Source organism: Mesoplodon densirostris, chromosome 12, assembly GCF_025265405.1.
Source record: "Mesoplodon densirostris isolate mMesDen1 chromosome 12, mMesDen1 primary haplotype, whole genome shotgun sequence".
Classification (NCBI taxonomy): domain Eukaryota; kingdom Metazoa; phylum Chordata; class Mammalia; order Artiodactyla; family Ziphiidae; genus Mesoplodon; species Mesoplodon densirostris.
In genome coordinates this window covers 77,706,078-77,731,648 of record NC_082672.1, presented here as the reverse complement: position 1 = coordinate 77,731,648, position 25,571 = coordinate 77,706,078, and the positions used below count along the sequence as shown (strand labels likewise).

Below are 25,571 nucleotides of genomic sequence, written 5' to 3'. Positions count from 1 at the left end.
TATCTGTTCTACAGCAGAGATCACAAATCCAAAAGCTTAAAGGGGATGGGGCCGTGGCCCAGGCCTGCATGTTCTCGGCAGTGGTGAGCTTGTGAGGAAATGGGGGAGGCAATGCGCCCTCTACAGGGAGCAGATGCCAGGCTCCAAATAATGCCTTGTGGACATGTCAGTCTAGCAATTCTGAATCCTCTGATTTTTTTCAGAAAAATTAACATTCCAGAGCTGCATGTGAAATTAACTTAACTTCTGAGACACTGGGATGCAACCAAAATACATGGTGGATGGAGCCCTGACCTGTGTTCTAAAGATTCCACCTGTCTGTGAACAACTGAGGGTGTATTTTAAATTGATAAAGAAAATGAAAAGCAACGAGCTTTCAGGAGCAATGATATTTTGGACTCTCTTTTGATTTAGCATGACCTAAAGAGACAAAATGGCATTTTCTATGACACTTTTATTAATGATAGATTATCAATACTGTTATTTTTTTCAGGATTATACTTGATTCCATCACATTTTTTTTCATGTAAGTGAATAAAGAAAACGAAATTTGGATGCATCTTTTTGTGTAGCCCCCTCTATTATTACTTGAAATTACATTTTAAATTCCTACAATTCCATTTATATCAATAAATTCTGAATGTTCCCTTGAAACATTCAGGTGGGAAAAAAAAAGGGAAAAGTAGTGACATCCCATAAAATATTCTGAGATAGCATCTGTAGTGACAAGAAGAAAATAATTCTTCAGAAAACTGAGAATTATCAAATATTTGTATTGAACCAAAGCCAGTAGAAATGCACTGAGGACAACAAATCTTTTACTATTTAAGAAATCTATATGCAGCACAAAAAAATAGACTTTCAGTTTTACACAATGTACATATTGTTTTGTTCAGTTGTCAGCCTTTTAAAAAATACAAATGTCTGAATAAAGGAAAGGGCAGAAACTTGCCATATAAAGCAAATATTTTTGCCAAAAATTAACATATGGAGTACTTACTCTTTATGTATACTCTTTGCCAAAAAAGACAAGATGAGCACTAAATAGGATTTAAGAGCTCTAGAATCAAACGGCAAATGTAATTAGAACAAACAGTATTCTGAAATGGCTGGGTCCTGGGTAACTGCATCATATTTTTTTGCAAATTGAATTAGGGAGTCTCAGAATTTTTTAAAACATGTCCTTTTAAGGAAGCTATTTCCATTTAAATGTAGGTTTATTAGACTGGAAATCCTTGGTTACATAGATATGTTACCTGACTCCTTATATGCAGAGAAGAACTGTATCATTAATTCAACTAACATACATTAAAAAGCACATTGTACTCAGCACGATACCAAGAGCTAAAGAGAACATAAAAGCAATAAGATGCTGTCCTTGTTCTGGGGGATTTTACAGTCTGGCTGGAAACAGAAGACCAGAGAAATATTAGAAAACAAAAGCAAGTGCCTAATAATGCAGTTTGCAAAAGATTCACATCATAGGTAGGTGCTTAAACAGCCGTTCTTTGGCTGTGAGTTAGCTTTATTACAGTTTCATTATTACATTAGCATTCTAGAAAGACAACACCATCCATAAAAATGGCACAATTTCACTTAGGAAACAAACAACAAAATGTTGGCAGACAATTTTAAAGGAGAATACTATGTAGGTCAAAACATTTTGCATAAATATGTACAAGCTATTTTTTTATATGAATGATAAAATGGGACAAAGAAAATAAAGCATTTTTGAGGTGAGTGGAAAACAAAATGGTGAGCTGGCAAAGAGAACAGACCTTTCTATAATTGTATAAAAAATTTAAATTATGATAAATCTAATCAGAGAAAAACAAAGATACAGAAAATCATCAAAGAGCAGAATTGACATTTATAAACAATGGATTTGTCAATTACTGCTTATGTGGTGTTTGGGTGATTAGAGAAGATCCCAAATAAAAAAGTGATTGAGGACCTTACCTAAAGCTCCCCTTCGAGGGAGATATGGGGAAACCCACCTGGGTGATGAGGGGCTCCCTCACACAGGGCTTTTACTCTCTCCATCTTATATGCAGGTTTTAGCCTCTTACTTCACTTTGGTTTCAATTTTTCTTTCTAATCTAACATTTCTTTCACTCAACTTTATTTCTCAGTCTAAATACTATTTTTAGATTTTAAGCCCAGTCGTAATCATTTTTCTTTTTCTCCTGCTTTTGATCCTTTATATCTCCTATCTTAAATCTTCTGTGTACCTGTTTCGTTCACTACATTTTATTCTAGTTACTAGTTTTAAGCCTGAATTTAAATGTCACAGCAATAACTTATTATTTACTTCCTTCATTTTCTCTTCTTTGAACTGACGACCAGCAAGATGCCAAGCTTAGAAGAATGTCAATATATCATACCAAGGAGAATGGAGGTTATTTAACTCCCAACTACCCTGCACCTTTAACCATGGGTTCAGAAGAAAATGTTAAATTTTCCCTGACAATACCAACTGTTTATGACTGCCAACTAAAAATTGTTGCTTCCCATCTGGTTCTAGAGGAATAAAGCCACTGGCCACTGCAGCCACTGACTTTCAACACCCCCTGAAAGGAGTTCGGGGTGGAGATCAGGAGGGAGGCCCTCTGTGCTCTGGGAAAAACTGGCAGAACAGGCCTTCAGATAGTTAGGTATCTTCTTCCGGAGGAGATATTATGAGCCTCACTTCTTGCATCTTCTCATATCAAGAATGTCACTATAATCATTAACAGTGGCATCTGCTCCTCGTGACTAGAAGCCAGCCTCCACCAAAATGTGTGCCTGACTGCACTCAAATCACATATACACCGACCTTCCCTACCTCTCTGGAGCAGTTCCTCAGAGCTACCTGAGAGGCTGTCTCCCGGGCTATACTCCACATCTTGACCCCAATAAAACTTAACTCACAACTCCCACGTGCATTTTTTTTCCTAGTCAACACAACTAAACTGCATTAAAGTTAGGACTGGTATATAATAAATGCCAATATTTGCAAAATTAGCCAGAATTAGGGCATTCTCTGAAACAGAGTCCAAAATCTTAACTTAAAACTAAATTTCCTATCATATATCTTACTTTAGTCCACACCCTCTGTCCAGGCAAAACTTAACTAATCTATGGATCCCGAGAATGCCCCTCTGCTCTCCCAGGACAGTTTTAGAAAAATAGAAGATTTGGACCTAGAAACACTTGACTTTTAACGTTGCTTCTTTTCTCAACTGGTCTGACGCTCTGGGAAATGACTCACCTGAGCCACTCCTTCCACGTGGGCTCCAGTGAAAGTGGTTCCCTTCCCTCTCCTGTTATTTGATCTATGTCCCCTTGCACAGGGTACACATCAGGGTTCCTAACACCCCTCTTCATGCATCCCATTAATTTGCTAGAGTGGCTCACAGAACTCAGAGAAACATTTTACTAACTGGGTTATCAATTTAGTATAAAAAAGATATAACAAGGACCTACTGTATAGCACAGGGAACTCTGCTCAATAAAATGTAACAACCTAAATGGGAAAAGAATTTGAAAAAGAATAGATATATGTTTATGTATAACTGAATCACTTTGCTGTACACCTGAAACTAACACAACATTGTTAATCAACTATGCACCAAAATAATTTTTTTTAATTTAAAACATTTTTTTAATTAAAAAAAAAAAAAGATGTAACTCGGGAGCAGCCAGATGAAGAGATGTGTAGGGCAAGGTATGGGGAAGGGCTCCTGGCTTCCAGGCTCTCTAGGTGCCCCACTCTCCCAGCACTTCCACATGTTCACCAAACCAGATTTTCTCCAAACCCCTGATCCTCTTCGGTTTTTATGGAGGCTTCAGAGTCATGATTAATCGCTTGCCTTTGGCGATAGATTCATCTCCCCTGCTGGAGGAGGCTGGGAGTTGGGGGAGGCTGGTTACTGAAACCTCCAATCCTGTAGTCACAGCTTCTCCTACCAACCAGCTCCCGGGGCCTTAGTTTACTTCAGTCACCTCATTAACATAACAAAAGACACCTTTATTGCTCTAATCACAGGAAATTCTAAGGGTTTTAGGAGCTCTGTGTCAGGAACTGAGTCTAAGAACAAATAAATATTTCTTATTATAAATTACAATATCACACCTTCCTGATATGACTTCCTACACTATTGATTTTGGAGTACTAGAATCTACATTTCTCAGACTTTCCTATATGCAGGGTTTTTGACCTAATTTAGCTGCAGCTTATTAGACAGCACTGTACAATATTGGAAAGAGAGGTGCTCTCTGCCATAAGGTTGCCCATGAAAGCATCTGTCTTCAGGGCAGTGGTCCCTTAGCGACGGCTGCTGAAAGACAACCCTGGGCTTTAGTCAATGGCTCTGGCAATGGCTGCACAGTTTTGAGCCAATATCTGACCTGGCAACTTCCTGTTCACTGACTCGTACCAAAGGGGATTATCACAAGTTAGCTTATACTGTACAGTATTTAGCAGCTTAAAACCACAAACATTTATAATCTCTCAAGATTATTCGGGTCATATATGTGGTTCTTCTGAGCCTCAGGCAGTCCCAGCTCCAGCTGGATGGTCACACATCTGTGTCCATGGTGGAGATGGCAGGGACAGCTGGGTACACCTGGGATCCCTAGCATGGCTGGATCCTCTCTCCTGTGGTCTATCACTTTCCAGAAGGCTAGCTCTTATTGCAAGCATTTTTCAATGTTCCATTGGCCAAAGCAAATCACACAGTACAGGTGATTGAAAATGGCAACCATATTTTGCAGCTTCTCCCATCCAGCATCTATTTCCTCATCTCATGAATCTGGGCTACCCCTGATACTTATTTTGACAAATAAAATATGGTAGAAATAACAACGTGATGCTTGGACTCCTAGGCACAAAGATGCCCTGGGCACACAAGCCTTTCTGTGTCCCCCATTTCTTGATTACAGGAAATAGGTTTCATTTGGCCTCCAGGAGGTTCCCTGAGTTCTAACAGGCAGGTTCAAACAGATGCTAATCAGGGAAGGGAGGGGATGCAGAGACAAAGGAGGAGCAGTCAGGAAACAACAGTGCAGCCTTGGGGCAGGGTCCTGGTCCCCCTCAAGGGATACACATAACCATGATTTTGAGCTCTCCTGCAGATTCTGAAACCCCCATCAGGGGGGAGAATTTAACTGTGTGCTGCCCACAAGCACGGGTAGACCAAGTAGACCCCAGACGGGTTGGAATCAGGTTGACAGTGTTGACTCCCACTTACCTCCTCACCAATCAGAAGAATATCCACGAGCTGACCACGCCCTCTTTGGACCTTTACTATAACACTCCTCACTACCCCCTCCATGTTGGGACAGTTTTGAGGGCACTAGCCCGCTGTGGCTCCCTTTGGCTGGCAAAGCAATGAAACTATTGTTTTCTAATCCTTCACCCAAAACTCTGTCTCCGAGATTTAATTTGGTGTCCAGGTAGAGGCTGGACTTGGCTTCAGTTTCTGCTGTTGCTTTTTTGGGACTCTGAGAAGCATGCTGTGAAAAAATGCAATCTAATCGACTAGAGACTGAGGACATGGGGGAGAGCCAAGATACCAGCTGATGTGCGTAAAGCAACCTTAGCTACTCCGGCCCCATCAGGACATAAGAGGAGAGCTGTTGTGCCCTTTATCTGTGTAAACATCTAACCTTCTCAAGCCCTCTGTGCTTAAATAGCTAGTTGTTTAACTGAACTTACTGCAATTTTTATCATAATATGTATGTATTGCAGGAATAAAGTATATCTTCTGGGATTGGCAAGTTTTAACATTACTATACAGTACTTCCTTCTATGCTCTTTGTACTCAATGGACAAAAAGAAATTAGAAACATGAAGAAGCAAATGAAACCAACCCATAATCCTACTAGAAGTAAGACAACTAACATTTAGGTGTGTTTCTACATAGTCTATACATATAGACGTAATCTAAAACCAAACTTTGGCTTCATAATCACAATTTTTCTGTCTCTTTTCACTTAACATTATATCATGGTCATTCTTTTATGTCATTAAATTTTCAAAACCATGAATTTGAATACTCATTATTTCATCATAAAAATATATCATAACTGAATTAATCATTTATTTATTATTGGGCACAAGAAGTTTCCAGTTACTGATAAATATAAAAATTACACAAGAACATTACATAAAGATTTCTCTGCAAATTCAGTTATATTCTTAGAATGAAGAATTACTGGTTTAAAGCTCTTAGTATATATTGCCAATTCCTTTTTATATAGATTTTATCAATAGTAGTCAAAGAAAAGACACCTATGATTTCACTCTTATTATCACTATTATCTTCTTTAACATTTTCTGATTTGATAGATTAAAAATTGATATCCAAAATCGCATCTTAATTGCTGTTTCAGTCATGTTTCATTACTAGTGATGTTTGGTATCCTAATATATTTACTGTACATTTGGATTTACTTATTTGTCTATTCTATTCATATCCTCTATTCTTTCATTACAGTATTTTCTGCTTCTTTATTAATTTAAAATAATAATGCTTTCCAAGCCCAGTGGAAAGCAGAAATTTGATTTATAAGAGCTATTTATGCAATAAGGACATCAACCTATTAAATGAAATATTTTTTTAAAATATCTTGCCTATTTGGAAATTTGGCTGTTAAGTTTGATTATAACATTTTCTGCTATGTATTAGTTTTCTTTTCCTTTTTTTCCTCTTTTTTTTTTTTTTTTTTTTTTTTTTGAGGTACATGGTCCTCACACTGCTGTGACCTCTCCTGCTGCGGAGCGCAGGCTCAGCGGCCATGGCTCACGGGCCCAGCTGCTCCGCGGCATGTGGGATCTTCCCGGACCGGGGCATGAACCCGTGTCCCCTGCATCGGCAGGAGGACTCTCAACCACTGTGCCACCAGGGAAGCCCTTTTTTACTTTTTGATGGTCAATTTTATCAAAATTTTCTTTTGTATTTTCTTTCATTTTTTCTGTTAAATACCCTGAGATTAGTTAAGTATCAATATTTTCTTTCAAATTTTGAAACTACATTCTTACATTTAACACAGATGTGAAGATTTTTAACCCATCCAGATTTTTAACCTTTTAGCATAAGATGTGAGGGGAGATTTTAAACTTGAATTGTAGTTTTCCAAATAGCTCTCCAATGCTATGGGTTGAATCCTTGATTCCACTTGTATTTGTTAGTGATGCTTCTCTTACTGAATATTAAGTTCCCATTTACAGTAGGGTTGTTAGGGCTTTATATAACCTCACTGATATATGTTAATGTTGGCTAAATACTGACACTCTTTACTTACAACTTTATAATTACTTGATAATTGAATTCCCCTCAGAGCTCTTTCAATTAAAAAAAGTTGTTATTAGAATAACATTTGCAAAACTTTCCATTTGAAAAATCTACTAGAGTGATAATCTGACTTTGGAAAAATTAACATTTTCATAATTCTTAGATTTATCATCTAAGAAAATACCTTATTTCTCCATTTTAAATTTATGTTCTTTACCAAAGCATTGTATGTTTTCTTCAAATATTCCCAATAAACTTTTATTAAGGTTGTCTGTAGTTACAGTTTTGAAATTTTGCTATTGCTGCTATTGTGAATGGACTCTTTATCATATTGATTTCTTTTAAAAATTTATTTGGAATACATATTAATTCTAAGAATTGTTTGGCTCTCTAAGGTTCTATAGATACAAAATTCATACTGTCAGAGTTCCTAAAGTTTATTTTATGAGTTTATTGCCTTAAGTTAAACAGAGGAGTACCACTGCTGACTTTGAGCAGAGAAGGACCTATGAATTAGCATTTTCACATTCAAATCCAGTTTCAGTAGAAGTGTGAAAGCACCAAGCAGTTTGATGTGTTCTGCTTAAATCTGTAATATTAAATGTTTACTTTCATCATACTATGAGCAAATAATTATTTTAAAACCTTATCAAAGCCCCCATTTAAGTAATGTCTTCTTAGTCACTTTAGAATTATAACTCAAATTATAAGTTGATTTCAGCTAACGAAACCAAGTTTGATATTCATATTTTACTTATATTTCCCCCAAAGTAAAAAAAAAAAAAAAAAAAAAAAAAAAGCACACAAAATACATCAGTTCTATATGGAAGACCATCATTGGTTATAAGGCAGTTTGCCTGTAAAAATAATCTGCTAGAACAACTGAACAAAAACTCTTAATGTTCCAGGTAGTATTCCTGACAGCAGTGGGTCAACTTCATATTTATAAAATACTAGAAATAATCATTAATTTGGATATGATAGCTTTTTTTTTCAAAGGGTACAAACCACTTCCCTTTAAATTACCTCATTATCTTGACCTTTAGCCTACTGAAATCCCATGACTATTATATCAAGGTCATTTGCCATTATTTTTTTGGGGGTAGTCATCTAATTATGCTTATGGAATTCAAAATAAGTTACAGTTTTGACACTCACAAGTCTTCAACATTATTTTAAGAGAAAAATGAAAATACCAGTGACAAAACTGATTAATGTTAAGACAGAATCTAAATTTGCAATTTTTATAGTGAATTAATAATACATTTTTTCCTTGAAATACCTTTATAGACTGCAAAATAATGAGCACTTACAAAATAGTAATATATTATTTTCTGGGACCCATGACCAAAACAGAAACAGCCATTCTTCCCAAGTGGAATATGACAGTTACATGTATTCACCAAAGAGCATAATGGATGGAGCAGGTGGGTGCAAATAAAGACCAATTTGTTCATCTCTCTAGCAGAAAGGAACAGTCATATGGATATGCAAAGCCTTTAAAGTGGGAAGCAACCTCCTAGATACAGGTCTATGAGTCAAAACCTCAATTCTGTCCGTGGTCACACACCTAACCTGAGTGTATAAAGCAGTGGTACATAAGCTGTAGAGTCTGAAAAGAACTGGTGACCCTGACTGAGGCATTTAAATTAAAAAATGCTTTGAACTCTGTGCTAATACATCAAAATACTTCTCCAGACAGATTCAGGTCTGCTAGTCTATGATTCTAGAACTCATCTATGAGATATTTCAATAATGAAGACCATGAGACTCACAGAACAGAAGTGTTTCATCTAAGGTCAGGGTAAATAAAGCCTATGAATATATTCTAGTTGGGATACATATATAAATAATTAAAAGATACTATATTAAACCTCAGAATGCATCTATTTATCAGTTGATGTTAGATAAACAAATATAAGGAGATCATACTGAATCACTAAACTTGGGAATACATAAATTAGACACTAATATATTGATGCTTATGTGATATAGATTTACAACAGTATGGATGCAGCTTATAATAATGTCATAGCTCATTTCATGTATCCACTGACATTAAATTCCCCTTCAAAAAAGAATTATCAAAATTATTTTATTTCATCAGTTATTACATTCAGAATAAAGTATTTGTAGAGTCACTGATTTGAATTAATTCAGAATTTAAAGTGAAATCCAAACAAAACAGACATATAATATTAGCCCCCAAAAGCCTCAACCATGATGATGATGATGATGATGCTGATGCTGATGCTGATGACAGCTAAACATTACTGTGTAATTATTACAGTATATAGTACTTGGCTAAACACTTTGCACATCTGTCAGCTTCATTAAACCTCACCAGACTTCTGGGCAATAGCCACCATTGCAGTTTTTTTTTTTTCGTCCAGAGGCATACATGTTGTACTAAAATATTATAATTTTAATTTAGATAAAATTCTTCTGAGAAAAATATTTTAGTCTACAGTTAAAGCCTGCAAAGGATCTGTATCTTGCTAAACCTTTTTTCAATCCCTGAAACCCAACAGGGACAATAAAACAAACATAAAGAGAAAGACGAACTCTCCAACCCAATGGGCTCAATGAAACATATATAGAGGGCAAGACTGACTTCATTTTCATCAAAGAAATGAAACCACCCTAACCTTTCAAACACCAGCCACAGAGAACCTACAAATACCATGAGGTGGGGAGTGTTAATGAAGAGCGGTACTTCCCTCCTCACCCCTCCAGCAGGATACCGAGTTCCCTAGAGCATCCTGCTGGGTACAGAGGGCTGAATCTGATGCTTGGTGAAAGTGGAGGGGGTAAGATCCTGTGACTTAAATTACCTAATCTGATCCACACACTAGGCGTCTGAACACAGAAAACTGAGAGACTGGCCCTCAACCAACCACCAAAAAGGAATAAAAAAAAAAAGAATGTTTACGACTATAAACTGTAACGGAAGTCGCTCCAACATACTCACTTGCAACCACACTCTCTCCGCCCCCCCAAACACGCTCACTTGCCCCCCTCCTATGTAATTTTTCAGCAAATATGTGGGCACAGTGAAGCGCGGAGCGGTGGTGAAGGGCATGGGCTCTGGGGACTGACTGCCTCGGTGCAGACCAGCGTCCTGCCTGTGAGTCCTCCAGCAATAATTACACGTAACCGCTGGTCCTCAACTTCCTCAGTTGGGCCAGAGCACATGAACACACTAGATGACAAGATATTTTATCCTAAACATCAAACACGTCTCGAACATTTTCACATTGCTCAAAAACAAATACAGTTTTGAGGATGATGGCCTGGCAGGTTTATGGAGTGATAGTATTGTAAAATAGAAAAAAATGTGATTAAGATTATTTATTCTATTTTATAAATGTAGAACACACTAGGGGAGCTAAAATAAATTAGGGCAAATGAGAACATTGATCATTAACAAAATGACAAATATCACTCAGCATATTTTGCTCCATTTACAAATAATCCTTTTATCCCATGAATGGAACTTCTGTGTTCAAATTTTGCTGACAGGGTGATTTTCCTATTGACTCTCATGCTTTTAGTGAAAATTAAATTGCACAGAAAGTGCCACACTGCAGATGTTTCAGTTGGGCTACTTGTAATTTATAGATAATGTAACTCTAAAGATCGCAATCTGTGGTATACAAAAATACTTGAATCATTTGGCTTTCCCTTATTTAATACTGAAGCTTAGAGATGAAGAAGACACAGTGGAAGGCCAAGTACTCTGCTCAGCTGTTTGTATTTAACTCCTGTTGAAATCAAGGCAATGTGCTCATTGATAGATGGGAATTTCTATTTTAAAATTATTTTTATTCAAAGCTATTAACAACTTCCAAAGAAAGACAGGAAACATTTCAAGCGAGCAACGCTGAATCCTATCTTCTTTAAAGGTAAAATGTGTCTTTCAAAGTAACTCTGAATTCCTACAGTGTACTGTAGGCAGAACACATAGAGATATTAATGGCAGATTTCAGCAAATACAGGCAATTTAATAAGCATAAAATTGGCTGCATAGGTTTGGATGAATAATTTAATCCTATTAATCTCAAATTGAAAATCCCTAAAATATTATATACAGATTTTTTCAAATACTAAAATGTGATATGTTTATGCATAATTTATTGTGCAAATTTTTGGTAATCATACATTTTTTTAAAATTCTAAGAAGAAAAAAAAATGTTATTCCAAAATCAAGAACTACTTTCAACAGCTTTCAAAATAGAACTGATGGGGAAATGGTACAGTTCTATGAAGAAATTATATAATGAACACAAACTATAATTTACTGTATACAAAATACCATTAAAATTCTTTCTTAGAATCTAGATAGTCTACTTCATATTTATTTATGAACCTTCAGAAAACTGAATTAGAATAACAGAGAAAAAAATAGTTATTTAAATTTTTTTCTTATCTATTTTAGTTCTTATTATTTTGAATAACTTGTTGAAAGCTGATAAAATGAACATAATAAAAATTTATTGTTTATTTGACAAACAAGATTATATAATATCTGGGAAGAAACTTATAGCAACATTTTTTTTCATGAGATAAATAACATCAATTCTTAAAATCTCAGGTGTTATTTTCTCTTTTCATTTTTCCCCTTTAAGGGACTAGTAATTCTAGATTAGTGATTTTTATATTTTGTGACATAGTGCCAATGAAGAAAGGCAACAAGCACTATTTTCATGATTCCCTTGTAATAAAATTAATGTATATACATGAGATTTTTAACAAGACTAAAAATGATATTTTTATATATGACACATTGTGGTATAAACTTTCTATAATGAGTGGATTTTATATTCTAACATTATTTTAAAAGTACTTTTGCCATTTCTGTTACAGAGTCGCAAGAATAAAACTTTTCACTTAACTCAATGACCCCTAAAAGACAGTGTTTAAGAAATACTGAAAGAAGAAATAGGTTTATATTTTGACTCATCTCAGCTCTCTTTTTGCCTTTCCTAGCACCATTCTGATTTTAAACATTAGACTTTACAATGCTTTGGGAAAAAATACAACTCCTGAAATGCATGTCCTATGACAACAGCTTTAAATCCTCACCAAAAATTCTTTACTTAAGCCTTCATATCCTGTTTTTACCTCTCACCATTTGGCTACTCTTGAGGACTCCCAGTGATCTCGCCCTAGACTCCAGACTTGACACCAATTCTCTACCTCACGTTGTCAATTTTGATCATATGAAATAAATTATTCCTCTGAAAATTAACTTAGAGTACTTTCTCCAATTATTTACTATTTTCACCAAAATTATTAAGCACCAATTACATGCAAATAACTACTCTAAGCTCCTTAGATACTTGATTTCTGTGTTGATTCCCATAGCTATTAAGTGACAGAGCTATAATATGAAAGACCGTTTGCTTTTTCACAGGACACGGCCAATTTCATTATCTGCCAAAACCTCAGACTCATCATTTATGAACCATACTTGACTGAACTTGAACCAGCTCCCCTTTGCAAGTTGCTAACCTGTCCCAATGCCACAATCATCAAAACTCAGACCTTTTCTTTCCCTCTGGTACTTCATTTGAAAAATGTGTCACCTCATGCCATTTTAAACATCTCAAATGGATCACACAGCTCTTCACCATAGCTTTTCAATTATTACTGTTTAGTCACGCTTTGTTTGGATTACTGCAGAAGCCCCATCACTAGCCCCTGCAAGGCGTCTGATGCCCTACATCCCTTCCCAGATAGTCTAATTCTGTTAGTTTAGACTGCATTCAATCTCTACCTTCTTGTCAGCTTCCCACACACTCATCATGAAATCCCTTCAGATTAGGTGCCTAGCCTAAATAAAGAACCCTCTGACCTGCCCCACCTAAGGCTATCTGTGTCCATACCTCTTATAATCAAATGCCCACACCACTGAAGAGTACTGCATAAACATCTCCTGGTGTGATCTCTGTTAAAGCTGTTTCCTTCACCTCAATTACATTCTTGCCAATCTTTGAACATTTAATCTAATTCTCAATGGCCATGAGCCATATTGATCTTTTCTTTTTGACCTTCTATAGTGTTTTCTTCTTTTCAATAATGGCAAAAATCTTAAATACTCTTCTCATTTGGGATATGTATTAAATGCATTCCCTATTTCTATTACATGGCTCTGATTTCAAGGCCAAGAACATAATATATGCAATTAATACCTGTTTGCTATTACTGGTTCATCACTGGTGATACCATACCTAGAGACACTTCTTAGAAAGCAAAGTTCCAAAACAAATATTTTGTATATAATTCAATTCAGCTGACTACATCACCCTGAGATACTATGTATATGCCAGTAATTGCATATTTTGAACTATGATATATATAAACTTCATATAATTTTATTTTTCAAAAATGGTCTCAGGGAAGGAAAACACCAAGAATCATGATTTTTCTTTCAGTCAACTATCCAGCTCACCTCATACGAAATATATATATATATATATATATATATATATATATATGTATGTATATATGTGTGTGTCTGTGTGTGTGTGTGTGTGTGTGTATATATATATATATGCCATTTACAACCATTGTAACATGGCATGAACTAAATAAACCTTTTGCTAAAGACAGGACGCACATGGCAAAACTAAATCCTATTCCTTGACAAGAGCTTAAAAACTGGAATTAGGGCTTCCCTGGTGGCGCAGTGGTTGAGAGTCCACCTGCCGATGCAGGGGACACGGGTTTGTGCCCCGGTCCGGGAAGATCCCACATGCCACAGAGTGGCTGGGCCTGTGAGCCATGGCCGCTGAGCTGGCTCGTCCGGAGCCTATGCTCCGCAATGGGAGAGGCCACAACAGTGAGAGGCCCGTGTACTGCAAAAAACAAACAAAACAAAACAAAACTGTAATTATTGCTGTACTACTGAAGCATTTAGCTAGAGATGAGACATTTTAAAAGAAATCCATTACGGTTTACTTTATAAGAATTTCAACTTTATCTCTAATTGCTTTCACTCTATTAACTATGCCTAGAAATTTAGATATACAGGATTAAAATTTTTAAAGGGAGGGGTATCAGTTTGTGGGATTTTGAGTAAATTGAAAGGACAATTCATTCTACCTAATGATTATTTTTTTAAATTGAATCAGAAAATTAACCATTTTTCACTGGAATCTGAGCATGAGATCAAGATCATGTAACATTTCTAACTGAAAGCATCCCAAAGTTATCAACATATTAAATGAAAATAGATTAATAAAAAAGTAGATTTATTTGAAAAGATAAAAACTTACAGTATTAAAACATACTGTACTTATTATATATTACACATATTGTACCTACGTTTATAACCTAACAAATATATTAAACATCTTAAAAGGTGTGTGTCAATCATTATCTACGAACCAATTCAACATTAAGGTTCTGCTAAATATGACAGGGCTGTTACTGCAGTGTAGTTTATTGCCTAAAGTATGCTGATTTGCATGGCAAGGAAATTCTAACTATCTTAATTATCTGTATCGACTATCAAGGATTAGCTTTCTTTTTACAGTTTATGATAATGAATTTGGAATCTGATTTTAATCAGTGTTATTCCCATTTTTCATATAAATTTCAGCTGACATTCTACAGCTTGGAATTCTCAAATCTTCTTTTCCCTTTTTAAGTAAATCCCTATAGCAAAAGAAAGCAAGAATTAATAGTAGTTAATCCTTCCTAGCGTTTGGGAGTGCATCAGGGATCAATGTAAAAGATGGTTACTGCTGCCTTAACTCTCATTACTCCAGCTGTTAACCAGATGTTCAAAACAAGTAAGTTACCGAAATGTTTTTCTAAATTATTTTTCTTAATCTGCTGAATTATGCAAATGCTAGAATATTTTTAATCATGTACCTAAAGTCCTGCTACAAAATTAGCATGATATAAGAATTTAGGAGTAATTCAAATGCAATACCTTTTGAAATAATGAAGTATAAAAATAATTAGTATTGGGTCTGACAGGATATAAGATATATTTATGTTGATTAAAATGTAAGATCTATAAAATTCAATAAGAAACACAGAATAAAAAGTTATTGGGGAATATGTTTTCCTAGCTCATATAAATGTGAAAGAAACTCAAGAAAACATAAAATAAATGAAGAGAAAATGGAAATAAACCTTAAATCTTGTGAGGTAACTGAACTTTTCAGAAAATTATTTTTCAGTTTTCTTTTCCTCTTTTTGCTTTATGACATTTACCTACATAAAGTCTCTGAATTCCCCTTCTTAGAATAAATGGAAGAGGTGTTCTTTTTATGAAGAAAAATAATTTTATTTTGATTACTCCCTCTCAAGAAACTCTTACAGCCCCAAAACACTTAATCACTATCATTCAGAGGGAAAAGTTGGCATCAGCTTGATTTTCAGTATTTGAATGTTACCACAGTTAAGAAAATTCCACAAAGAATGATTTTAGTCGGAATAGATCATGATTTATTCTTTTTCCCAGTAAAACAGTATTCATTTTCAATGCCCAAGCATATAAAAGTTGAGAATTTAAAAAGAACATATCAAAATTAATTTAAACACAAAAATTAAATAAAATATTCTCTGAGCTAGGGAATGAACTTTTCAACTTTTTTTCTTTTTATAAGTATCCTATATTTTCTAGTATTCAAGAAGCTTAATCTAACTGTAACCTATTTTTGTCTAATATAAATGGCATCTTCCCAACTTAAAATCATTAACTTATACAAGAAAAGATAATTGTCATTCTAATTTTATTTTGATCTTCTACCATCATAATTACAGAAAAGATTAAGCACCTCATTGTGTTAATATGGTACTAAGTAAAGTTCAATCAATTAAACCATAACCTTTACCAACCTTCCTCTTGAAACCTAAGAAAGTCATATTTTATAGAAAACTATTAAAACAGACTGTACTTATATCTCAATGAACATGTACATTAATTGCAAATATAAAAAATTCAAAAATGTATGTGTAAGAGTAAAAAGGACTTCATAAGCATTGCGTGTCTCAGAGCAGGTCAAAGTCAATACTCTTATTTTCATCAGTTGAGGTTTCCTGGGAGAGATGAGACTGAAGACTTCTGTGAATAATGGACTTGGTTAAAGAAGAAAGCTCCTTTACTAGTGAGGCTCTAACACAGGCTATAGCTTGGGAAAGTCTGAAGGCTGAAGGAGCATTAACAGATCAGAGGCTACAACAAACACAGGAGGAATTGGACTTCAGAGGGATTAAAATAAAACACTATACTCTTTTAAAACATCTTATAGTTCCACAGGATTGCAAGAGTTAAGCACCTTTGCAATTGTTCAAAATATTAGACTGGATTCATGTGTACAGAGTAGAGGTATACTGTATGGATTAAGAGAAGAATTCAATTTCAGTTCTGCCTTCTCAGTGTCATTCTGGCAGGTCACTCAGCCCTGCTTTGTCTGAGACACCTCATCTGGAAATAATAACATCTCAGAGGAGTCTTACATTAAAAGAGTTGATATCTAAAATTGTACCTGACACACAGATAGGTATTCATTAGGACTGTGATTAGAAAATAAACACATTTACAAAAAAAATACATTTAAAAAGTATAAGCTGGGTAGTCTGTTTTGTTCCATTTGGATTCTCTTCAAAATATCCATTATGCATAGTAAATTTCTATTAAATGGATATCTAAAGTATCCGGTCCCCACTGATGTCAGGTTAACAGAAAAGTTTACGACATTAGGGGGTTAAGTTGTACAATGCCAAGGTGTAGGAAGCTGGAAGTCAAAATATTTAGGCTTAAACCTGAATTATGGAAAGTTTGTTTTAAAAATCTGAATATAGTCTCACCGATTAAGTTTGCTACACTTGTTCAAAAGCACAAAACTGAGTGTTTTTAAAAACTGTTTACCAAGTATTAGGTTTGCCAAAACTCTTTAATTATTTTAAGTAGAAAGTAACGGGCACGGTTTTCATCTACTAAACTTGATGGATAATCCCATCAGAACAACTACATGTCTGGCTACTACATCACATTTGACCTCGGAAATATTCCCACCTATGACCTATAGAGAAGACCAGATTCCAAACTGTAGTCTTCTCAGGACTGATACAAAAACACTCCATGAAATTAGGAAGCTCTATCCACATGTATCCATATTTTAGTCTGTTTCAAAATTTACCCTGATGCAAAATTTACCTAATTTGTATTCCTTAAAGATTCATATATTTAATTTTTAATTACTTGATATGGGGTAGAGAAACCCTTGCTTATTTACATGTAGCTTTTGTCCCCTAGAGAAAACAAGTAGTTCTGTAAAATTACAATTTCTCCCACACAGTTTTTTGGCACTAGGGATAAGGTTTCGGGCAAGAGTTCATCTACTCATTCTCCTCCAATGCCAGGTCTTGACTTTCGAAGACACAAAAGGGAAGAAAGGATGTGTTTATTTTCAAACTGCTTCTCTGACCGACATGGACTGGAAGCTTGTTATGGAGTGATATGTTTTACTTCTGGTCTTCATCTACAGATGAGGAAAGCTAGAGCTGAACACAATTGAAGTCATACTTTAATTCACTATGGGCAGCCAGAAACTTAAAGTGTTCCATTACTTAAAAGCTGCATTAAGAGAACTGACCACTTCTGCATTTCTCATGCATTAATCTTAATATTGTTTTTGTACAGACTACATAAAAAAAAAGCAAGAGCATAGAGATATGATCTCTCTTTTACAGACAAAGAAAATGTGATTCACAGATACAAAGCAAATTGCCGAAGGTCACAAAGTTGGCAGAAGGCAGGGCTGGGAATCAAACTAAAAGGTTTGAATGTGCAGCTCAAACTGTCACAGCTTCTGCTGACATAGGAAAAAGAAAAAAAGAAAAAAACCAAGGGAACAGTGTTTTCCTAGGGACAGATCAGTCTTACCTAAAAACGCCAAGTCCAACAATCCATCCAACAATCTGTGATATTTATTAACACAGGACAGGACCATTATTTCACATGCACACTTGCCAATGAACTAAACTAAAAGACTTAATCAAATTTACAAGCTAATATTGTCAATGGCAATAATAACAACATTTTTGGATGCCCCTCTTCATTTTCGTAATGGCTTTCATATAAAGTACAGCTTTACTTGCCATACAATCCTATGAGCTTCAGATGCCCCAATTTTATTTTTGTAACTGAGCCAACTGAAACTGTCTCTGAGAGATAACGTGACCTGCCTGAAGTCATGGCAAATCTCATCCAGAAGGCAGCTATTCAGTCTTCTAAGTGCTCTTCCAAATACAAAGGGATGTAGAGAGTTAAAGAAAATCTAAAGCCATGTTGTCAATTCTCTTGTTTATAATGGCAAAAGTAAAAGTTTCAGAAAAACCAAAGTAAAAAAGTATGATCTTTTGAAAAATATTGCATGGATTTATATTTGATTGATATTTTCTTACAGTAAGCCTTAGAATAAATGTTACCAAGCAGGCAGCAAGCAAGATATTTTTCCAGGAGATCTGACTCTGCTCAGAAGGAAAAAGGGATTCATTGCAGGCCAAGATGTAAGTTAACAGTTTGCTTCATTTTAACATGCATACCAACCCTAAGAAATCAGGATATAGATTTTAACTTGTCTTAACCAATAAAATGTGAATCCATTTAAACCATAATGTTATGGAGAAATGACTAGCCCAAAGGGACATAAATATTTTCAGGAAAATACACAGAAGATGAAGTTGATTAGGTGGACAAAATACAATCAGCAATGCTTTCTGATTAGAGTGGCCCCAGGTCTTTGGGAGAACATCATTTGGGTCAATCACTCTTTGTCAAATCATCTGTGAATATCACTGGCTAGTCTGTTTTAAGAGAAAAACGATGATGTTGGGAACAGAGTGATTCACTTCTGAAATGAAGCGGAAAGGAGAACAGATACGGCACCTTAACTCAGACTGTTTTTCTCAGGACTGTGAGGCTTCAGAGGGAAGAAAGGATGAAAGATACAGTGCATTTCTCCGGACTACATGACCCAGGAGGCAGTTTACTTTCCTTGAGGTCATTTAAATAAATTGATTACTTTTTTATTACAAATCAAAATTTTATTTGTTGCCTAAAGGAATCTCATGCAGTAAAGGGTTCCAGAATCATCCAATTACTGAAAGGTGACATTTATTGAGCCTGTACTACACAGTCCAAGAATCATGTTAACTTTTTATATTAATGACCTCATTCAATCTCTCAATTACCTCACTACAATAATCACCGACAAGAAACCGAGGTCTAGAGAGATGCATAATGTTCTCTATTAGAAGTGGAGAAAATGAGATTTGAACCCAGGAGGTCTGACTTCCTAACCATTATGAAGTGTTGACTCTTGCAGCAATTTTTGTTTTACATTAAAATTAAGTTCTATAAGGAAATATCTAAAGTCTGAAACTGAATTAATGGCTGTGGGATGTGTGGGATCTAGTATGTAACAAGTTCCAGAGGAAGAAAATAATCAACGATTAAAAAGAATTTGAAAGAGTGTTAATTTGTTATGATATAATATATATGAATTTTTCAGAAATGCAAAAGTTAAATTATTCACTTTTTTGAACTGACATTTATTTTCAACTTTTAGAAACTTGCTTGGCAAATGATTTACTCTTATATCCTAAGTAAAACTTTAATTTCTGATATCCAAGAAGATCCACAGAATACTGTTCTGAATGTATTTGTTAAAAGGACTCCAAGAGCATTTTCAAACATATCAATATAAATGTTAAAGCTTCCCTTGCAAATGGTATCTTTATTCTTCATCATTCCTGTGATTTTCTCATAAGTCACTCTAGGTAGATTTATATTTAGTAAATATTTAGTTAATTAATGCAGTTTAGCGGGGAATATATTCTCAAACTATTGAAAAACGTTCATCTTTTCAAATCATATTGTATGTAATACCTGTGAGCATTTAATGCCACAGATTCATGCATATGTGACTGGGTATGTGTGTGTCCCACAGATCAGATATAAAACACGTGGGAAGGAAACTGACAATTCATTGCATACCTGGATTTTCTTCAGAACATGATATAAAATGAAAAAAAAAAGAAAGTGTTTGTGCTCCTTTTTGTTTTAATTTCTCAGTTGCTCAATGTTCTGTATAGCCCTGTTGGAATCCTGAAGTGTGTCTGTTATAATTAATGAGCATATTATAATCCAAACTTGAGAACAGGAGAGGCAGGGAAATAACGCAAGGTTCAGCCCAGTGTAACAAAACTTGCCCATGTACCACCAATATTCACTCCTGCTAAGGAACGCTCAGAGGCTTGATCAAAGTTCACATCAGCTCACTGTTCCCTCCCACCTCTCCTGGAAAGGAACAAGGCTTCTCAATGTGGCAAAAGCCCACCTACTCAAACGGAAGGTTAATTATTACTACATAATTAACCTCGCTATAGAAAACTGTTAAGATTAATGAAGCAGTGATGATAAGCTCCCCTTGAACTACCCTAGAAATATTTGTTTACCACAAACACCTACATGTATATTGATAACAGATTCTGTGCAAATTATTGCAATATGAGATCTAAGTAAACACATATAAATCATAGCCTATGTATCTAAAAAAAAAAAAACAAGAAAGGAGAAAGAGGAAGAGGGGAAGGAGGGGGAGGGAGGGAAGGAAGAATTAAGATAAAGAAAAGAAGGAAGGATAAAGGACAGGGAACAGAACACGTTTTTACCTTTCAGCAAGAACTGCCATGCCAAAATGGATGCTTCCTACTTAGTTCTTTGACAGTCATGACTCGGCAAAAGACCATGATACCCTCTCTAATCTGGGTGAGTTGAAAATATAGAAAAACCCAATAACTTTAAAAAATAGAAAAACCCAATAACTTTAAAAATATGTCAAAAGAACAGGCTCTTGTAATCTAAACATACATTGATTATAGTTAATTTAGTATTAATTTTAATTAGGCTAAAACAATTAAATACTGATAAATACTACCTAAAATGAGGCCCAGAGTGTTGCTAACGATAAGTACAAATTCAGCTACCCCAGAGTACATTGTAGGAGATGCAGGTAGGTGAGTTCCTCTCCACAAAACATCACAGACCTGTCTGGTCACCACATCATCACAGCTCAATTACAGAACACACCACCAATGTAACTCATCACCTTGTAGCACCCTCATTAGCACCACTGTGCCCCAATCCTCCCTAAGTGGACACTGTATCAGCTAGAATATGCTAGGTTAGGCTGCAGGAACAAAGACAAACTCCAAATCCTAGTGTCTCAAGACAGAAAAGGTCCTTCCTAGCCCAGTCTTCAGGACCATCACAGGTCAGCAAGGGCATGGGGAGGGGGCTCCTCTCCTTTCACACATTCAAGGACGCAGGCTGACACTGGAGGCCCTTCTCTCTGGCACAGGCCTCCCTGCCAGAGGTCGAGAGACCTTGGTGGTCTGACTCCAGCAATGAAATGACCCAGCTCAGAAGTGAGGAGTGCCACTGCTGTTCACGACTCATTGGCCAGAGCCAGTCACATGACCCCATCCAACCACAACTGGTCCAGAAAACAATCCCTACCTGTGCCCAGAATGGTGGAAGGCTGGGACTATTGGAAGAGCATTAATAACACCTCAGCTATCCACTCATGTCTATGGAATGGCAACACTAATACACTTTCGGTTGTTGTTTTAATAACCTGCTTCAGTTGTGGATATCCATTATGTGTGAACAATCAAAGGAACTCAAAATAAATCCCATGCCCTAATAACTTTAGTTTATTCCAAGAAATTTGACCGTTTGCAACTGAACTGTTTGGGGATTAACAAAATATTGAGGAAGAAAGTCAGAATGAACACCACCAGAATATAGTACATTTATAAAGATTTAACGTTAGGGCTTCTAACTGTTTATCAATTAAAGATGCAAAAGGATTCTAAGACAATATTCATTTTTATCTGGGTAAACTCTAGTCTGTGAGCAAGAGGTATGATCAGAATAAGTGTATTTGCAGGTTTGGGAACTCCGGGTGGAAGAAGTTTGGAATACAGATGACAAGACAGAACAATGGAGAATTGGGGTGTTCATCCTGAAATCCTACATGCAGCCCCAGGACGAAATGACTCCAGAGAGACCATGAGGGAAGTGTGCACAGGACTGGCACTAGGGATGGGTCATGAGCAGCTCTCTCATTCCACAAGTTTGACAGAAAGGAGAAGGGGGGGCAGTCTCACCTCTGGAGACCCTTTAGGCTAGGCTCTGAACCTCCTGTCCACCTCAACGAAAGCAGCTCTATTTTTAAAAATCTTTATATATATATATATATATATATATATATATATATATATATATATACTGTCGTTTATTTAGAAAAAGAGTTTCCACTGCTAAGGGAAAAAAAAAAGCTGTATTAATTCACATCCAACACATACTTATTTCTTTTGCATTAATCAGTTCTTGCTACTTAGTGGATTAACTTCTAGTCGGCTCCACCTCTGTGGTTTCTCTGGCCTAAGGATGCAGAGACCAGTGGCAAGGACATGTAATATTCATTATTGCCTAGAACTCATTTATGCTCTTCATCATCAACCGAACACCAAAATATAGTCATCAGAAAACTCCAGGAAAACCACTAAACAGAAAGAAGCCATACATTTTTAAGAAAATGGATTGTTAATATATTACAAGCTAAGGAAGGCATTAAATGCCTTCTTATGCCTTCTTAAATGCCTTCTATGCCGTACCACTGGAACAACAGTTCTTCCTGGCATTTACTTCAGATGGAAGAGGTGAACTTGGTTAATTTCTCAGGCACCACTTAAAAAATATACAGTGTTTGCCCTCTTAAGTTACAAAAACCAAGGCCAGCCACAGAGCTGACCACAGGCTGACATTTCTGTAAAGGAAGCTGACCTCTCTGGGAATCCAAAATAAACTGGAATTTCTCAGCCTACAGTGCAGAAACAGATCTTTGAAAATTTTCCAGATTTATGTGGAAAGATTATATAAAGTAAACAGATTTCTGGCTTACCAAGGTGCCCTCTTTTCCACATTACAATTATTATGAGCCAATGTTAGAAGAAATATTTCCAAAAGCATCCACTGTATAATAAATATTTGTTATGTACCACCTATTCAGAAAACAGAAGGTCAGAAAAAAAAAATAATAAAAAAAAGGTTAGCCCCTTTTTTTGTTTGTTTGTTTGTTTTTTCTGGTACGCAGGCCTCTCACTGTTGTGGCCTCCCCCGTTGCGGAGCACAGGCTCCGGATGCGCAGGCTCAGCGGCCATGGCTCATGGGCCCAGCTGCTCTGTGGCATGTGGGATCTTCCCGGACTGGGGCACGAACCCATGTCCCCTGCATCGGCAGGCGGACTCTCCACCACTGCGCCACCAGGGAAGCCCAGCCCCTTCAATTTTTTGAAGTTACTTTTCTTTTTGCCTCTCAGGACACTTCCTTGATGTGAAGGGCAACCTCAAGACCAACACAGTTAAGAGTTAAAAATTGCAATTTTCTTAATGAAATTATAAGGGCAAACTTAACTGCCTTGGTTTCTTTTTTTGCAATGAAAGGAAAGAAAAAAATGTCTTGTGTGAGTCTTGTTGGGTTTTTCATTGTTGTTTTTGCTTTCAGAGGTATAGTGAAATCAACAGGCAAAATGATACTTATATTAGCAACTGAAATTCTGTTTTCATTTTATATTTCCATTATTATAATCATATAAAATTAGAACTAAATAGTAATCTGTCAGGATTTTTTACGTTTTATATGTGAGCCTTGAAATTACCAACTTACAAAACTTTCTTTGAATACCCAGGCCAGTTTCAGTGTTCTGCGGTCACATCAACACTGAAAAATTGTATGGAAGATGTATATGAATTGTATACATGTTATGTGATTTTAAAACAAGCTAAGTAATCAACGAACCAACAGATAAATACAGAAAAGCTCTTGGAGAGGGCCTAAACTCAATGGAGTAATGAAGATGAACACATATTGATCCTGAGTTAGGACCAAGTATAAAAAATACCACATCAACTGAGCTTTAAAAAATGACCAACTGGTTTTCACTTTCATTAACTCAATTCTTTAAATTATTTATTTATTTATCTATTTATTTATTTATTTACTTAATAGGGCTGGCCCATATGCCAATCTCCAAAAGGGCTAATCATTACATAAGACCTTCAGCACATAAAAAGGAAGGATCGAAAGATCAAAACTTGGGCTTCCCTGGTGGCACAGTGGTTGAGAGTCTGCCTGCCAATGCAGGGGACACGGGTTCATGCCCCCGTCCAGGAGGATCCCACATGCCGTGGAGCGGCTGGGCCCGTGAGCCATGGCTGCTGAGCCTGAGCGTCCGGAGCCTGTGCTCTGCAATGGGAGAGGCCACAACAGTGAGAGGCCCGTGTACTGCAAAAACAAACAAACAAACAAACAACAAAAGATCAAAACTTAAAATGCTGATTTCAGACCAATCCCAAAGTAATTAGAAATCACCTCACCACCAAAATCATACACCCCTTTACCAGTCAGGATCCTAGTAAGAAACAGGTGGTGTCCTCAAGTTCAGTAATTTGAGAAGAGCATAAGGCATGGATAGAGGCTGGAGAAACCAAGGAGACAAGAGTACAGTCCTGGGGTGAGAATCAGGGGGCAGGCAGGCCTCAGGAGTGAGAGGAGAGAGGGGTCTCCAGAGAGCCCAGGGGAAGGCCACCCCACAGGAGCCGTGACCTTCAGTACAATGACGGGACCCTGACCTCACTGCCCCAACCTACAGCAGTATTTCTCAGTGCACCATGGGATAACTAAAAAATGTGACATGTTATTTCTTTAAAACACAGATTGCGCTAGAGAAATAATGAAATGAAAATCCAAGACAGACCTTGATAAATCATTTTCCTAAATCTGGACAGACTCTGTACTTGAAACACATTGCTCTTTAAATTTAATGAGCTTAGACTGAAAATCAATAGTTTTTTGAGACCTGCATCACGTTTGTTTAAATAATATAGGACAAAAAAAAAATCTAATGAATGAAAGCTCTGATTTGTACAGACTAGTCTGTATTCAGTAGTCTAGCAAAGTATACTCTGATTATTGTCCTGGCTGGATACCAGGTAATTTTTTTTTTTTAATAATTAGAACTATCCCACCATCCTAAATGACTGTCTCTTTTACATTATAGAAATGGCATTAAATATAAACTCCAAGAACACTTATGTTCAGCTGAAATAATGTTCCCATGATACATCTGCAGATTGGGATTCCTTTAATTAGGAAAGATTTGGACTAAGCTAATGCCTAAAGCCCTTTATGAATCTGAGAAT

General features: G+C 36.1%; 1 protein-coding gene across 1 annotated transcript in view; it reads right to left on the bottom strand.

The window, feature by feature from the left end:
- ADGRB3 (adhesion G protein-coupled receptor B3) overlaps positions 1–25,571 on the bottom strand; it is a 789,966-nt gene that overhangs the window by 755,273 nt on the left and 9,122 nt on the right. The gene's annotated exons all lie outside the window — the stretch shown is intronic.